This window comes from Leptonychotes weddellii, chromosome 10 (assembly GCF_054177405.1).
Source record: "Leptonychotes weddellii isolate Sample4059 chromosome 10, ASM5417740v2, whole genome shotgun sequence".
Classification (NCBI taxonomy): domain Eukaryota; kingdom Metazoa; phylum Chordata; class Mammalia; order Carnivora; family Phocidae; genus Leptonychotes; species Leptonychotes weddellii.
Window position 1 is genome coordinate 40,043,867 of NC_138378.1, and position 6,000 is coordinate 40,049,866.

The following is a 6,000-nucleotide window of genomic DNA, read 5'->3' on the forward strand; positions in this document are numbered from 1 at the left end:
GCACATAGACATCACTGGACTTTGGAGTCTGGGGAAGGAGCCTGTCCAGAGGGTTGGGGAATAAATGTGCTGATGGCGATACTAGTGGGTTTTCCAAGTCTCTGTTACAAAATCCAGGTGTGTTCTCAGGAAGGAATTGCTGAGATGAGAACAGTGCAGTAAACTTAGCTATATTACACTTTCCCTACTACAAAATAAAAGGGACTTGGATGGTTGATTAAAAGGCAAATTAGATATTAAGAGATTGCCAGTGTTTATCTAGGACTTCCAAGGTGGGGATGGGGGGACAGTGCACCTGTCATAAGTCTAAAGGTTACCAAGGGGAAAACTGCTGGAAGGTGCGACATACCATTCAAGAACTGCCAATTTCCAATGCTCTGATTCTGCCTGACTTTATAAAAGTTTTATGAATTAGGTTGTTTGATATGGGCTAGCTACCCAGAGCCTGAATACCATAAGCAGACATGATAACACTGAGTTTCTGGACCTGAATAGCCAAACTCCAGAGACCAAACTCATGGTGACCCCACAGATAAACTCAAATTTTAACAGTCCTCCCCAGTTAACATTTCTTTAGCTACAAGAGCTACATCAGATAAGTTCCTAATGATTGAGTCCCCACCTTCTAGAAGCCTTGACTCCTGGAAGTGTGTTAAATATCCTGATGCAAAGGAATTTTTCCAATAAAAATGTGGCATTCAATGCAATATTTATATGGAGTATATGATTCTTGCTTTGGAAAGTGAAATCTTAGGAAACAGTAGCTTGTATTTAACTGGCTCTGGTAGACCACAGGATAAACTGGGACTTGGTTGGAAAATACCGGCAGATATAAAACTTCCCCTAGTAATCTTCACTCAAGAGCCGAGCAGATATTCCAGACATTTCACCCAACTGCTCCTTCACTTACCTCTACACCTGAAGGCCACTTACTGTGAAACACCATGATTCTCTTCCTGAAACCCATTTTTTCATTACAGGAGCATACTTGGTCCATGCCATGGACATGCCAGAGAGTTGATGCTCTCAGAAGCACTCTCAACCAGTGACAGATAGTTGATGGATAATGATCCCAGTTCCCTCACCTTTGGAGTAGAATAACTCTGAAGAACGTACTGGTTCCCTGCTTGATAATGAACCCTGTTGGGCTACCTACCCTGCCCTATCTCACTTCCCCACTCCCCTGCCAATGTTCTCTGGGATACCCACCCACTCACCAAATCAACTACTTGCTCTCAAATCTGTGTTTCAACCCAAGATAGCATGTAGCCTCACAAGAGAACACAGTCAAAATAATGAGCTAAGGTTTTAGCAGAATAATACCTAGGGTTTCCACAGTTGATCTTTGCCAATGTTGAGTTCAGCAAACCAGGAACTGATATGACAAGCTAAATGAAAGTGAATTAAGTTTATGAGATTCAAGCAAGACAAACCCTAGGGCTCCTGGGTAGGTGACAGGTAGATAAACAGACAGTTGGAGGCAAGGATGGCTCCAGCCATCTGTGGGACCTTTCAGTTGAGGCCTTAGCCTGGAGGCCAGAGGCAGGCAAATTGCAAACCTGAGGAAAGACAGTCTCTACATCTTACCAGGTAACTCCAGGAAACTACATAAAGTCATATATAAAGGACAACACCATTCTCTAGGGCTCCTCCTACAACGTGCTTTTCTTGCTTAATATTATGTTTCTGAGATTTTTTTTTCAGTATTGATATATGCACTCTTACTTTAACTGCTTCACTGTAATGAATACAGTACAGTTTATTGATCCATTCTCCTGTAGGTGAATGTTCAGAGTGTTCTAACATTTCATGATTCAGCCCACCCTGTGGCAAACATTACTGTCTGTGCCTAGCCCCAATGTGTGTGCCCCAATCCTGCACACACAGGATTTCTAGGACATGTATGTGTGAGTGTGCTTGCTGGGTGGAAAACACCAAATCCACAACAGTGGCCGCCTCTGGTGGTGGGCATAGTGACAGTTAGGTCCTTAGAAGGAACACAACTGTTCAATGGGCATTTGTCTCATCATTGTTGTATATGTCTTTGTGCATCCAAAATACATTGTTCATAATTTTAAAATATATGAATCTACTCTGGCTTTGAATCAGCCAAGAAACCACCCTTTTCTTTCTTTACTTTGTTGTCTTTACGTGTTAAAATTTTCTCTCAAACACACTGTAATTACTGATGGCTCCAAGAAGCATGCACTAAAGAATCAGTCCCATACAAAGTTTGCAAAATGAAATTATTTAATCTGTGGCTGACAAAGGTTCTCTCTGACTTTAAGTTTTTTCTTTGTCCCCCAACTTTTTAAAAGGTCCATTTCCAGATTATAGACTTAAGTAAACAGTCCTCGCTTGTCGGGGAATTCCAGAATATGCTTTATGCACTGGGCACTGAAACCAAGCAGCTTTGTGAGAAAAGCGATCTAGGTCATTTCAGGCTTTCATCCTTTGTGATTTCAAGTCAATAAAAATAGTTGGCCAGGATTTGGCTTGCTCTGCCTTACTTGATTAGAATAATAGCAGGTTGATTTGGCTTATTTCATTCCTTTTCACTTCTTTATTCTTGCTTAGAATTAGATAAAGTGGCTATTATTCCTTTCCCACCTCCAATCAGTTGACTCCGAGCAAAAAAATTATTTTTGCCAAATTGATGTGATCGCACACAAGGTTTCCAAATTAAATAGCCCTGGTTTTTCCTCACTTCCTCACCAAAAATTCCATCCATGAAGGTATATTTCAAAAATAGAAAGTGAGCACAACGACCATGTGAGTTTACATTAGGAGGAATCGGGGCTATGATTCAGCTGTTTGGAGGACACTGATGACCTAATCAAGGCAACGCCTGCTGCTATTTAGAGTTGATACCCTGAAGAATGAAATATTTCCTTTTCTGAGTGTCCCCTTAGTTCAGAGACCTCAAAGTATTTTTAAAATATGAATGAGATCTGAAGGCACTTTATACTAGCAGATATCAGGCCACCAATAGTTTATCTTACTCACCCAAAATAAATAATACTTTAAAAATATGAATAGCTAAAATTCATAAGGCACATAATATGTGTGAAGCACTATTACTAAGAGTGTGTCTTTTTTTTTTTTCATTATCTCATTTAATCCACACAGTATTGTTAGGAGGTAGAGATTACCAGTATTCCTATTGTACAGATGAGGGGGTTAAGTAACTTGCCTAAAGCTTCACAGCTATTAAGAATTAGAGCTGGTATTTGAACCCAAGCGGTCTGGCTCTGCACTTCACCTTCTTGATTCCTTTGCCATCCTGAGGCTCAGAGGGGGCAGGTAACTTGCAAATGGTCACACAGCTATGGAATGGTGGAGCCAAGGTTTTAATTAAAATCATCCTGTGAAGCCAGCGATGTTAAATATTGCATTTTGGGGGGAAATAAAAGTCCTCATTCAAGGTCCTTCTGTAGATTTTTGGCAATGCATACAAAAATCTCATTTCTCCTAGTTACCAAGCTACCTTTGAAGTGTTAGCTAACAGTTTCACATGATTTATGGGGCATGGATTTTATATATTTAAAGGTGTTGCCTCTGATGCAGAAGACCATCTAAAGATCAAGTAAGTTAGAAAAAGGAGGTAAAATATGCCTTACGTTCCCAAAAAAAGAGAAAATACAAAATTATCAGCTGTCCTTGTATGGCTTGGAATTAGAAATGATCCAGACTTTTCTACTTTGGAGCAAAGAGACAAGAAAAGCTAAGTGAGAAGCCACTGGAACAGATGCTGTAAATAAGATGCTTTAAGAACCTAGGTTCAAATGGTACTTTTTTTCTAGCAAAATCACCAGTCTCTTAACAGGACCGAGTGTGATTCATAGCAAAGAAGACATCCTGGGTGAAATCCCAGCATGGGGCAACAAATAGGAAATGGGCCAGTGGGGAGGTGCCAAGGCCACAAGGCTTAGGGGGGACTCACCCTCTTTTGGGGCCATGCAAGTGCCAAACTGCACAGGACCAAAATTGCATAATTTTTCCAAGTCAGACTCTTGAGTGCAGGTAAAGGGCAGCTTCCCCGAAGTACTCAAACTGAGGTCACCAGGAGTAGACAGAGGTGGAGAGAGAGCCGAGCCAGGGTCTGGAGAGTGCTCTGTGGGGGTGTTAACACAAGGGCAGTCCCAGCATGTGGGTTCATCCCAAATGGGCCTGTGAAGAAGAGGCCAGGTGATGGGGGTGGAGACAGGGAGGGGCCCACCAGGTAGGCTGCATCTCAGAGGATGCTTCCTTCTTCTTAGGAAGAGCTTCTAGGCAGTAAATGCCATAAACAGTTGCAGAGTCCTGCATGTCTGGTGTGCCCTAACCCCTCAGAAGTTTTTCCCTGCACTTTCTCCCTCATCTGTTCCACTTAGTCCATACTGGTTTTCTTTCTCTAGAATGTTCCCACCTCATGGTTTTACACTTGCTGTCATCTTGGCAGGAAGCCAGTCCCCGCTCTGCCCACAGCTGCCTTCTGGTCGTCCCACCTCCTCCTGAGCATCACCACCTCGGGGGGCCTTCCCAGCTCCCCCAGACTAAAGGAGTGCCTGGCCCTTCTGCACACTGGGAATGGTCTTGTTCAAGTGCAAATACATGCAGACAGCTCTCCATAACAAAAGCACCCCCAGGTAACGTGAGCTACGCAGAGGCCAGGGTGTCATTTTATTTACTGCTGTCAAGAGTGGCTGGCCTATAATGGACACTAATAGATGTGTGCTGGATGAATTCCATCTGCCTATTTCAGGCAGACAAGACTGTCCTCTTTACGGTTTGTCATGTTACTCTGTGGTATATTTATCATGTCCACCCTCTCTGATGAGCATCTATTTGAGAAACCAGGTCTTGACATGTGGGTTTTCCTGTCTGTGATATTATGGGAGTCACGCTGGGCCCTTGAGTTTTGTGTACTGTGAATATGAAAAAACATCTGATCTCTGAAAGAATGCAAATTGCAATAGTAAAAAGAATGGATAAATTGCCCAACGATACCACTGAGCACTACTCAGCAATAAAGAGGAATGAACTTCTGGTTCGTGCAAGGACATGGGTGAACCTCAGAAACATTATGTTGAGTGAAAGCAGCCAGACACAAAAAAATACATATTCTATGATTCCATTTATATAAAGTTCTAGAACAGGGAAAACTGATTTCTACTTACAGAAATCACAACTTGTTTCTGCATTTAGGGTGCGGAGATTGGCTAGAAAATTGTGAGATCTCTCCCAGGTGAAACGGTAAGATTCTGTATTGTTTTGGGCAGTTGTTACCTGGGGGTATATGTGTGTCACAAATCCTTGAACTGGATATTTAAGAATTACGCATTTTGTTTTATGTAAAACAAAAAGCTATTTCATCTTATTTATTTATTGGTGATTTAGGCAGTATTTTACATTTTATTATGATTTTTTATTATGTTTTAAATTAAATTAACCCAACTTATAGTACATCATTAATTTCAGGTATAATGTTCAATAAATTATTTAAAAAATCCTGCTTTCAACAATCCCAAGGTAAAACAATGAGATAAAACTGTTATTGAATTGTAAGGAAGACTGAAACCTGCCAGGAGTATATTTGGAGTACAACAGCATAACAGCATCGGAGGAGACTTTTTCCAATGTAACTCTGAAGAAGCCAAATCAAGCTAGCAGAAGAAAGAAAAGGGAATTCTTTATTTCATGCCACCAGGAGGTCCAGGCATGGAGTTGGCTTCAGGGATCAAGGCTGACGTATGTTCAGGTTTCCCTGGCACTCAGCTGCATTCTGCTTTCTCTCTCTGCTATTTTGTTGTTGTTGTTGTTTTGTTTTGTTTTGTTCTGTTTTGTTTTATTTTGCAGGCCCTTCTCTTAGCAGGATGGACACAGCAGTTCAGAGGCTCAAGCAAAAGTCTCAGACTGAGTCTCAGAATGGCCCCCGCCATTCACTGTGGCTGGTGGATAGAGAAAAACCAAGCCATGTGTGAGAGAGTGAGGGACAAGAGGTCCCCCTCTCAAAATCCA